The sequence below is a fragment of the Manis pentadactyla genome, chromosome 18 (assembly GCF_030020395.1).
Source record: "Manis pentadactyla isolate mManPen7 chromosome 18, mManPen7.hap1, whole genome shotgun sequence".
NCBI lineage: Eukaryota > Metazoa > Chordata > Mammalia > Pholidota > Manidae > Manis > Manis pentadactyla.
In genome coordinates, this window is record NC_080036.1 from 12,136,049 (window position 1) to 12,149,388 (window position 13,340).

General features: G+C 33.4%; 1 long non-coding RNA gene across 1 annotated transcript in view; it reads right to left on the reverse strand.

The window, feature by feature from the left end:
• Window positions 1–13,340, reverse strand: part of LOC118908801 (uncharacterized) — a 163,560-nt gene that overhangs the window by 18,925 nt on the left and 131,295 nt on the right. The window lies entirely within an intron of this gene.

A 13,340-nucleotide genomic window follows, 5' to 3' on the forward strand; every position in this document is an offset into this window, starting at 1 on the left:
CTTTTTTTCTTGATGTGTCTAGCTAAAAGTTTGTCAATTTTATCTTTCTTGTTGTAGAGCCAGCTCTTAGTTTTCTTGATCTTTTGTATTGTTCTGTAGGTTGTATTTGATTTATTTCCCCTTGGATCTTTATTCTCATCTTCTATTAATTTTGAGTTTTTTGTTCTTTTTTTACTTTACTTAGGTTTAGAGTGAAATTATTTATTTGAGACATTTCTTCTTTCTTGAGGTAGACATGTATAAACTTCCCCTTAAAACTGCATTTGCTCTATCCCAAATTGTGAACCTTTGTGTATTATTTTCATTTGGCTTCATTTAAAAAAAATTCCTGCTTGATTTGTTCATTAATTCACTGGTTGTTTGGAAGCTAGTTTAGCCTCCATGAGTTTATAGTTTTTCTTGTAGTTGATATCCAGCTTCACTCCATTGTGGTTTAGGTTTAAAAACATGCTTGACATATTCTCAATCTTTTTAAGTTTTTTGAGACTTTTTTGTGTCCTAATATGTAATCTATTCTAGAGAATGTCCAAAATGCCCTTGAAAATAAGGTGTATCTTGCTGTTTTTGATGTAATGTTCTGTATATACATATGCTGAATTCATTTGGTCTAATGGGTTGTTCAAAGCCACTGTTTCATTATTGATTTACTTGATTTATTGATTTACTGTCTCAATGATGTATCGATTGATGTAAGTGGTGTATTAAAATTCTCTACTATTATTGTATTACTGTCAATTTCTCCCTTTATGTCTGTTAATATTTGTTTTATGTATTTAGGTGATCCTGTTTTGGATGCATAGATACAATAGTTAAATCCTCTTGTAATGATTCCATTATCATTACATAATGTCCTTCTTTGTCTCTTTATGGTATTTGTTTTAAAGTCTATTTTGTATGGTATAAGTACAGTTATTACAACTTTTTTTCATTTATGTTTGCACACAATATCTTTCCATCCCTTCATTTTCTTTCTGTATGTGTCATTAGGTGTGCACTGTGTCTTCTGTAAGCAGCCCACAGATTGGTCCTTTTTTTATCCAGTCATCCAGTATGTTTTGATTGGAGCATTTGTTCCATTTGCAATTAAAGTAATTATTGATAGGTACATACATCATGACATTTGGCTGTTTATGTTATTATCTGTTCTTTTCTTATATTGTAATTTTGCACGTGATTTGGTGATATTCTTTAGTGTTATGGCTGGATTAATTTCTCCTTATATTTTGTGTCTTTATTATAGGTTTTTGGTTTGTGGTTACCATAAGGTTCATATATAATACCATATGTATATTGTATTTTAAATGATGCTTGTCTAAGTTCTAAAGCATTCTAAAAGCACAACAATTGACATCCCCCTCCACATATTATGTACTTGACAGCATATTTTACATATTTTTATTTTGTGTACTTTTAACTAATTGTAGATATAATTGAGTTTATTTTTTCCATTTTTTATTAAAATGTAGTTGATATACAATGCTATATTCGTTTCAGAAGTACAACATAATGATTCAACAATTTCACACATTACTCAGTGCTCACCACCATAACTATAGCTACCATCAGTCAACATACAAGGTAATTATATTATTGACTATGCTCTCTATGCTGTACTTCCATTCTTATTTCATTATTTAATTGAAGTAGTTTATATACATTACAATATGGGTTTGAGGTGTACAGCATAATGATTTGACTAACTGATACATTACAAATTCTCACTACAAATATACTTACCCTCTATCTTCATATAAATATATTTCTATATTATTGACAATATTCCCTGTGCTATAATTTTCATCCCCATAACTCATTTATTTTATATTTGGAAGTTTTGACCTCTTCTCTCCTTCGTCCATTTTGTCTGTTCTCCCACCCCACCCCACTATAGCTATCATCAGTATTTATGAGTCTATTTGTTTTATTTGTTCATTTGTTTTATATTTTTTGATTTTGCATATGATTGAAATCATATTGCATTTGTATTTTTACTTTGACTGGTATGAGGTGATATTTCATTATGGTTTAGATTTGCAATTCCCTGATTATTAGTGATGTTGAACATATTTTCATGTGTTTGCAGGACACCTTATGTCTTGTTTGGAAAAAGTCTATTCGGGTCTTCTGCCCATTATTTAATTGGATTTCTCTGTATGTGTGTGTGTGTGTGTGTGTGTGTGTGTGTGTGTGTGTGTGTGTATGTACTTATATAAGTTCTTAATATATTTTACATTTTGGATATTAGCTCCTTATTAGATATATCATTTGAAAATATATTCTCTTATTCAGTAGTTAGCCTTTTCCTTTTGTTGACAGTTTGCTTTGCAGAAGCACTAGTTTGATGTAGTTATACTTGCTTAATTATATTCTTCTTTTACTTGCCTGGGGAGACATATCCAGAGTGAAATCATATTGCATTTGTATTTTTCTGATTTATTTCACTTAACACAATATTCTAAGTTGATTCATGCTGTCACAAATTCATTATTTTTTTATATCTGAATAGTATTCCATTATATATATGCAGAACACCTTCATCCACATATCATTCACGTATCACTTAAGTTGCGTACATACCTTGGCTATTGTAATTAGCATTACAGTACACATAGGGGTGCATATATCTTTTTGATTAAGTGCTTTGTGCACTTTGGGTAAATACACAGAAATGGAATTACTGGATTATATAGTATTTATATTTTTAATTTTTGAGGGACCTCCATGCTGTTTTCCCTAATGGCTGCACGAATATATGTTCCTACCAGTAGTTTCCTTTTCTCCACATCCTTGCCAACACTTATTCTTTCCAGTCTTGTTTTACTAACCGCTTTGACTGGTATGAGATGATATCTCATTATGGTTTAGATTTGCAATTCCCTGATGATTAGTGATGTTGAACATATTTTCATGTGTTTGTAGGACACCTTATGTCTTGTTTGGAAAAAAGTCTATTTGGGTCTTCTGCCCATTATTTAATTGGATTTCTCCGTGTGTGTGTGTATGTGTATATGTGTGTGTGTATATGTACTTGTATAAGTTCTTAATATATTTTATACTTTAGATATTAGCTCCTTATTAGATATATCATTTGCAAATATATTCTCTTATTCATATTAATGAATATTAAACACAACTCAACAACAGCAAATGTGGCTCAGCTGTAAAAGAAAACAAAGCACTGGTGTGAAGAGGGTTTTGAGCGTCTAGTACCACAGGACACACAAAAGGGCTAAATGAAATGAAGATTAGCAATCTTCCTGATTAGCCTTTTCCTTTGGTTGATAGTTTGCTTTGCAGAAGCACTAGTTTGATGTAGTTATACTTGCTTAATTATATTCTTCTTTCTTGCCTGGGGAGACATATCCAGAAAAAAAATTATTAATGCCATTCAGGAATTCACTGCCTGTGTTTCCTTTTAGGAGTTTTATGGCTTCAGGTCTAATATTTAAGACTTCAATACATTTTGAGTTTATTTGTTTATGGTGTAAGACAGTTGTCCAGTTTATTCTTTTGCATATAGCTGGTTAGTTTTACCAACACCAATAATTGGGAGACTGTCTTTCCTCCAGTGTATATTTTTGCCTCCTTTGTCCTATATTAATTGAACATATATGTGTGGGTTTATTTTAGGGGTCTCTATTCTGTTCTATTGATTTTTGTGTTCTTTTGTCAATGTTATACTGTTTTAATTACTGTACCTTTGATTACTATATCATCAAATATCAGTATCATTTGAAATCAGGGAACTTGATACCTTTAGCTTTATTTATTTTTTTCTCAAGACGGCTTTGGCCATACAAGATCTGTTGTGGTTATGTATAAATTTTAGAATTTTTCATTCTAGTTCTGTGGCATATGTATTTGCTGTTTTAATAATGGTTGCACTAAATTTGTAGATTGCTTTGGGTACTATGGCAATTTTAGTAATATTAATTAATCCAATCCATGTGTTTGTGTCTTCAATTTCTTTAATCAATGTCTTACAGTTTTTAGAATATAGGTCTGTCAAATCCTTGGTTAAATTTATTCCTAGGTATATTCTTCTTTCTGATGCAATTATAAATAAAATAGCTTTCCTAATTTCTCTTTCTACTACTTCATTATTACTTTATTGAAATGCAAAATATTTATTTATATTAATTTTGTATCCTACAATGCTACTGAATTCATTTTTAGTTCTAATGGTATTTTGGTGGAGTTTTTAAGGTTTGCCTATATAGAGTATTTTGTCATCTGCAAATAGTGAAAGTATTACTTCTTCCTTATGAATTTGGATGCCTTTCATGTCTTTTTCTAGTCTGATTGCTCTGGCTGGGACTTCCATTAATATGTTCAATAAAAGTGGTAAGACTGGGCATCCTTATCTTGTTCCTGATAATAAGGGAAAAGCTTTCATCTATTCACCATTTAACACCATACCATTATTTCTGAGTTTGTTACATAATATGTTTATTATGGTCAGGTATGTTCCATCTATACCACTTAGTTGAGTGGTTTTATTATGAATGGACACTGACTATGTAAAACCTTTTTTCTTGCTCTATTGAGTTGATAATTTTTTATCCCTCCTTTGGTCAATGTGGTACATCACATTGATGTAGTTATGGGTATTGAATCATCTTGCTTCCTGGCATTAAATCTGAGGTACCTGTGGTGAATGATCTCTTCATGTATTTTTTAATTTGGTTTTTAAATATTTCATTAAAATTAAATAATTAAATGAATATTTTTAAAAATTTGACCTTTTATTTCCTGGGAATATGGTGGAGTAGGAAGGCAAGGTAAAAACCTCCCATGTACACACCAAGGAAGCAAATACAAGTAACCCTGAAAATGACCTGAAGACTGCAGAACAGATCATCTCACCTTGCAAGAAGAGAAGACCACATTGAGAAGGTTAGAGGGTCAAGAGCTGTGTTTGATTGGGACCCAAACCCCTCCCCCAACCCAGCTCACAAGAGGGAGAGAGGAATGGAGACTGGGAAAGGTTAGAAACTCAGGAATCTTGCACACCTGTCCCTGGAGATCTGTTCTGGTAATACAAGTCCACATTGCACTGGGCTTTGATAATTAATGGAGCTGGACACTAGGGAGCTCTGCTGGGGGCCAAGACTCCTGTCACTTGTGGAGGACCAGCATGCTCTGTTGGTACCACTGAAACCAAACACAGAGGAAGAAGTTTGAAAGATTTGCCAGGAGCAGGAAGTGTACTGGCAAGGGCTGGAGGGAGCATTCTCCAGAGGAGGAAGGGCAGTTTCCCAACCTTCTCCTAACCCAATTTCCAGGCACTTGTGGGAGGCAGCTCTGAAACTGTCCATCCGCCTCCCTGGTGGCTCTGCTCTTGTGAATGCCTGTCCCTGCATACTGCCACAGCTGGACTGCTTGGCCCAGCAGCAGTACGACTTTGCTCACTGTCAGGTAGAAGGTTGGTGACACTTTCCAAGCCTTCTCTGCCTTCCCTTAGTGTAAGTGGCCAGATGCTGGTGGGAAACAGCTCTGAAACTGTCTATCTGCCCTGCAGCTCAGAACGAATGCACCTCCATGTACATCACCCTGTCTGCTGTGGTTGGCCCAGAATTGGTCCCTACCCACAAATAATCCTAGCAGAAACACCTCACCGCACACAAAGTGCAGGCACAGAATAGTTGTGGGGATCAGCCATTGCTGGCACAAAGGCAGAAAGATGAACCCCACCCACAAACCAACAACAGCAAATGTGGCTCAGCTGTAAAAGAAAACAAATCACTGGTGTGAAGAGGGTTTTGAGCGTCTGGTACCACAGGACATAAATTTCATAAATGCACCACTTTCAAAACCTAAGGCACAGCCGATCTATCTAATACAAGGGGAGAAACAGAGAGATCCAGACAAAATGAAGAGTGAGAAGAATATGTTCCAAACAAGAGAACAGCATAAAACACCACAAAAGGGCTAAATGAAATGAAGATTAGCAATCTTCCTGATAAAGAATTTAAAGTAATAGTCATAAAGATGCCTACTGAAATGGGGAATTTATTCAGGAACTCAAAGAGAATTTTGACAAAACAATAGAAAATATGAATAAGAGTCATTTAGAAATAAAGAATACAATAATTGAAATAAAAGTGCAATGGGGAACAAAAAGGACAGAGGAGGCAGGGTAACAAATCACAATTTGACAGAAAATAGAGAAGTAGAGAGGAACCAAGCTGAGGAACAGAGAGAAAAAAGAATTTGTAAAATGAGAATATGCTGAGTGCTGTGCAGCAACTCCAAACAAAACTATATTTGCACAACAGAGGTCTCAGAAGGAGAAGAGAGAGAGAGATACAGGAAGTATAAAGACTCTTAGAAAAAGTAATAGCTGAAAATTTTCCCAGGCTGGGGAAGGAAATAAGACAATCAGGTGCTGGAAGTTCAGAGAGCTCCCAACAAGATGATCACCAAGAGGTAAATACCAAGCACTTAATAATTAAAATATCAAAGGTTAAAGATAAATAGACACTCTTAAGAACACAAAGGGAGAGGCAGACAGTTACTTAAAAGGGAAATCCCATAAGGCTATCAGTAGATTACTCAGAAGAAACTTTATAGGCCAGAAGGGAATGCCATGAAATCCAGTACTACAAGGGGAAAACTTGTAACTGATAATTCTCTACCTAGCAAGGTAGCATTCAGAATTGAAAGAGATATTAAAGTTTCTCAGATAAATGAGGGTTAAAACAATTTACCACCACTAAACTGTCATTACATGATATGTTAAAGGGAGTTCATTAGATGGAAATGTTAAGTTTAAATATTTTTTGAAATGAATCTACACTAAAGGTTGCAGACCAATTACAAAACAAGTATGAAGTTATAGAAAACAAAAGAATTAAAAACTATATACAAAATTAGTCAATGGATATACACAGACTAAGACTATGTTATCACAGACTAGAAGTGTTGAGAAAGAAAAATAAAGAGTAGTACATTTAGAATGTGTTTTAAATTGAGCAACCATTAACTTTTAGACTGTTACATATTTAGGAAATTATATATGAGCCTTACGGTGACTGCAAACCTACAGCCCATCCCACAAAGTATTCCAAGGATGAAACTAAAGAAAACCATGATAACCATCAAATCAAACAATCAAATAACAAAACAAGAGTATCAGAGAGGAAGAAAGGAATAGAGAGAAACTGCAAAAACAATAAATAAAATGTCAGTAAATTCATACCTATCAATAATTACTTTAAATATAAATGGACTAAATGCACTCATCAAAAGATATAGGGTGGCAGAATGGATAACGGAACAAGACACATTTATATGCTTCCTACAAGAGATTCATCAGAACTAAAGACATACATAGGCTGAAAGTGAAGGGATGGAAAAAGTTAATGCAAATGAAAGGGAGAAAAAAGAAGGCGTAGCAGTATTTAGAAAAAATAGACTTCAAAACAAAGAAAGGAACAATAGACAAGGGCATTGCACAATGATAAAGGGATCAGTTCAACAAGAGGATATAAGAATTATAAACATCTGCATCCAACATAGAAGCACCTAAACGTATAAAGCAAATACAGACCTAAAAGTAGAACTACACAGCAAAATAATAATATTAGGAGATTTTAACACCCCATTAACATCAATGTATAGAACATCCAGACAGAAAATAAAGGAACAATGGCATTGAAAGACACACTAGCTCTAGATCAGATGTACTTAACAGCTACATACAGAACATTCTACCAAAAAGTAACAGTTTACACATGTGTCTCAAGTACGCATAGAACATTCTCCAGAATATATCAGGTATTAGGATGTAAAAAGAGCCTCAATAAATTAAAGAATATTGGAATTATATCAAGCATCTTTTCAGACTTAAATGGTATGAAACTAGAAATTAATTACATGGAAAGAAACCAATCAACCAGACAAACACATGAAGGCTATAAACATCATGCTTCTAATTAATCAATGGATCAATGAACAAATCAGAGAGGAAATCAAACAATGCTTGAGGACAAACAAAAACAGAAAGACAATGATTCAAAATATGTGACCTATAGCAAAAACGGTTTCTAAAATGGAACTATCTAGAAATACTACTTCAATAAACAAGAAGAATCCCAAATAAGAAATCTAAACTCTTCACTAAAGAAACTAGAAAAAGAAGAATGAATGAAACCCAAATAGTTGAAGGAGGCACATGATAAAGATCAGAGCAGAAATTTTGAAAAGAGGTCAATAAAACAATTTTAAAAATGTATGAATCCAAGAGCAGATACTTGAGAAGATTAATAAAATAGACAAACACTTAGCCAGACTACTCCAGATAAAAGAGAGAGGACACAAATAAAATCAGAAATGAAAAAAGAGAAGTTACAAATGACACCACAGAGATACAATGAATTATTAGAGAACTGTATGAAAAATTATACGCCATTAAATTGGACAACCTACAAGAAAAGGACAAATTCCTAGAAATGTACAAACTTCCAAGACTCACCAAAGAAGAAACAGAAAATCTGAACAGGCCAGTTATCAGTAAAGAAATTGAACTGGTAATCAAAATATTTACAACCAGAAAAGTTCATAACTAGAGGGATTCACAGAATGAATTGTATCGAACATTTAAAGAAGAGTTAATACCCATAATTCTTAGAGTTTTCCAAAAAGTAGAAGAGGAGGGAATACTTCCAGATTCATTCCAAGAGGCTAGCATCACTCTAATGCCAAAACCAAAGTCACCACAAAAAAAGAAAATTATAGGCCAATATCCCTAATGAACATGTATGCAAAAACCCTTAATAAAATATTAGTGAACTGAATTCATACATCAAGTGGATCATCCACAATGACCAAATAGGACTCATTCCAGAGATGCAAGGATGGTACAATATAAGTAAATCAATCAATGTTATACACCACATTAACAAAAGTAAGGATAAAAATGATATGATCATTTCAATACATGCTGAAAAAGTGACAAAATTTAATATCCATTCATGATAAAACCTCAACAAAATGGGTAAAGAAGAGACATACCAAAATACAATAAAAGCAATATATGAGAAATCAACAGATAAAATCACAATTGATGGTGAAAAGCTGAAAGAATTTCCCCTGAGATCATAAAGAAGACAAATATGTCAATTCTCATCACATCTATTCAACATAATATTGGAGGTCTTAGCCATGGCAAACACAAAACATAAAGAGATGAAAGGCATCCAAATTGCTAATGAGGAAAAAACTGTCACTATTGGCAGATGCCATGATACTATTAATAGAAAACCCTAAAAATATTCACCAAAAAACTGTGAGAACTAATAATTTGACTCAGCAAAGTTTCAGGACAAAAAATTAATATAGAGAAATCTGTTGCACTCCTATATACAAACAAAAAACTTGCAGAAAGAGATATCAAGAAAAAATATGCAATTTATAATTGCATCAAAAACAATAAAGTAAATAGGAATAAACATAACTAAGAAGGTGAAAGACATTTATACTGAAAACTCTAAGATACTGATGTAAGAAATTGAAGAAGGCACAAAGAAATGGAAATCTGTCCTGTGCACATGGATAGGAAGAATTAATATTGTCAAAATGGCCATCCTACCCAAAGCAATTTACAGATTCAATGCAATCCTTATCAAAATACCAACATTGTTTTTCAATAAACTAGAACAAATATTTCTAAAAATCATATGGAACCACAAAAGAACCTGAATAGTCAATGCAATCCTGATAAATAATAATATAATGGGGAATCATGCTCCCTGACATCAAGCTATATTACAAAGCTACATTAATCAAAGCAGTATGGAATGGTACAAGAACATACACATATATCAATGGAAGAGAGAGCCCAGAAGATTTTCCCCTGAGATCATAAAGAAGACAAGCATGTCAATTCTCAGCACATTTATTCAACATAGTACTGGAGGTCTTAGCTATGGCATGCAGAGACAGTCATTCATATAAGACAAAGAAGCCATGAATATACACTGAGGAAAGAACAGTCTCTTACACAAATGGCATTGGAGAAAATGAACAGCTACATGCAAGAGAATGAAACTGGACTACTGTCTAACTCCATACACAAAATTAAACTCAAAATGGATCAAACTGAATGTAATACATGAAACCATAAAACTTTTAGATGAAAACACAGGCAAAAATCCCTTGAACATAAGCATGAGCAATTTTTTACTGGACACATCTCCTTGGGCAAGGGAAACAAAATACAAAATGAACAAGTGGAAATATATCAAAATAAAAAGCTCCTGTACAGCAAAGGAAACTATCAGGAGGACAAAAAGTCAACCTACACAAGGGAGAATATATTTCTAAATCATTATTTTACTAAGGGGCCAATATCCAAAATATATAATGAATTCATAACCTCAACACCAAAAAATCAAATACCCCAATTAAAAAATGGGCAGAGGACCTGAACAGACTTTTTTCCAAAGAAGAAATACACATGACCCACAGGCACATGAAAAGATGCTCCACATCACTGATCATCAGGGAAATGCAAATCAAAATCATAATTAGATGTCACCTAACACCAGTTAGAATGGCCATTATCCAAAAGAGAATAAATAACAAGAGATAGAATGATGTGGAGAAAAGGGAAACCTCCTACTCTGTTGGTAGGAATGTAAGCTGGTACAACCACTGTGGAAAGCAGTATGGAGGTTCCTCAAATCTTGAAATAGTACCAGGTGAAGTAATTCTAGGAATTTACCTGAACAAACAAAATCCCTGATCTGAAAATTTATATGCACCCTCATGTTTATTTTCACATTATGTACAATAGCCAAGATGTAACAACCAAAGTGTCCATCAATGGATGAATGGATAAAGAAGAGTGGTACACATACACAATGGAATATTATTCAGCCATAAAAAGAAATAAATCCTGTTATTTGTGGCATGGATGAACTAGTGTGTATTATTCTAAGTGTAATAAACCAGGTGGAGAAAGACAAATACTATACCATTTCACTTATTTGTGGAATCCAAAACAAAACAGAACAAAATGAACATAACATCAGTAGATTTATAAGAGATACTGAGAAGCGACTGGTAGTTACATGGGGGAGGGTTTGCAGTGAGTGGTGGAGAGGTATGAGAAGGAAAAGGGGGCAGAAAAACCTCAATCATAGTAAAAGCTGGTCACAGGGATGGTACTGCATGATGGAGAATATAGCCAATGGATCTGTAACATCTTTCTATTTTGATAGGTAGTAAATACACTACTACGGGTGAGGATTTACTAATGTAGTTAACTGTTGAAGCACTGTGTTGTATATTGAATCAAATATAATATTGTATATCAATAATATTTCTATAAAAAAGAATACAACATAGGTTCTTCACTTCCTTGGTTAGGTTTACCCCTACGTATTTATTCTTTTTGATGCAATTGTAAATGGAATTGTTTTCCTGATTTTGCTGTCTGCTTGGTTCTCTTACTATATAGGAATGCAAGAGATTTCTCTGTATTAATTTTGTATCCTTCAACTTTACTGAAACCAGTTATGAGTTCTAATAATTTTTTGATGTAGTCTTTAGGGTTTCTATGTATATCATGTCATCTGCAAGTAGTGACATTTTAACTTCTCCCTTACCAACTTGGATGCATTTCATCTCTTTGTCTTGTTTGATTGCCATGGCTAGAACCTCCATTGCTATGAGTAAAAGTGATGAGTGGATATCCTTGTCTTGTTCCTTACTTTAAAGGAATAGCTTTCAGCTTTTCAACGTTATGGACGTTGTTTGCTGTGGGATTGTCATACATGGCCTTTAATATGTTGGGGTACTTTCCTTCAATACCCATTTTGTTGAGAGTTTTTATCATGAATGGATGTTGAATTTTTTCAAATGCTTTTTCAGCATCTATTGAGATGATCATGTCGTTTTTATCCTTTTCATTAATGTGGTTTAAAACTTTGATTGATTTATGAATATTATAACATCCTTGCATCTCTTGAACAAATCCCACTTGGTCATGATGGTTGATCAATTTCGGTGTATTTTTTTAAAATTCAACTTGATAATATTTTGTTGAGGATTTTTGCATCTATGTTCATCAGGGATATTGACACATAATTTTCTTTTCTTACAGTGTCTGTATGGTTTTGGTATTCGAGTGATGCTGGCCTCATAGAATGAGTTTGGAAGTATTCCCTCCTCTTCTACTTTTTGGAATACCTAACAAAAGATGGGTATTAGCTCTTCTTTACATGTTTGGTAGAATTCAGCTGTGAAGCCATCAGGACCTGGATATTTGTATTTTAGATTTTTCATTAATGATTCAATTTCATTGCTGGCAATTGGTCTATTCATATCTTCTGTTTCTTTCTGGGTCAGTCTTTGAAGGTTGTATTTTTCTAGGATTTTGCTAATTTCTTCTAGGTTGCCCAATTTATTGTCATATAATTTTTCATTCTATTCTCTAATAATTCTTTGTATTTCTGTGGTATCAATTCAGACTATTCCTTTTTTTCTGTTTTTTTTTAAAATTTGTGTACTCTAATTTTTTCTTGATAATGCTCACTAGGGGCTTATCTATTTCGTTTATTTTCTCAAAGAACCAGCTCTTGGTTTCATTTATTTTATCTATTGTTTTATTCTTTTACTATTTATTTCTGCTCTGATATATATATTTTTTCATGGTTATATATGTATTTTTTATTTTGGTATCATTAATCTACAATTACAGAAAGAACATTATGTTTACTAGGTTCCCCCCTTCACCAAGTGCCCCCCACATACCCCTTCACAGTCACTGTCCATCTGCATAGTAAGATTATTATGTTACTCCTTCTACTAACTTTAGATTTCATTTGTTCTTCTTCTAGTTCTTTCCATTGTGAGTAAAGACTGTTTATTTGGGATTGTTCTTGTTTGAGGTAGGCCTATACTGCTATGTACTTCCCTCTTAGAACCTCTTTTGTGGTATCTCACAAATTTTGGACTCTAATTTTTGTTTTCATTTGTCTCTATTGCTTGAGTTCTGTTTTAATTTTTTTGTCGATCCACTGATTATTTAGAAGCATGTTGTTTAGGCTTCATGTCTTTGTAGGATTTTTTGCTTTCTTTGTGTAATTTATTCCTAGTTTCATTCCATTGTGGTCTGAGAAATTGTTTGATACAATTTGAATCTTTTTGAATTTATTAAGGCTTTTTTTATGGCCTAGTATATGATCTATTCTGGAAAAGTTCCCCTACACTGGAGAAAAATGTGTGTTCTGCTGCTTATGAGTGGAATGTTCTGTAGATATCTTTTAAGTCCATATGAATTAATGGATTGTTCAATGCCTCTCATTCCTTTTTTGTTTTATGTCTGGTTGATT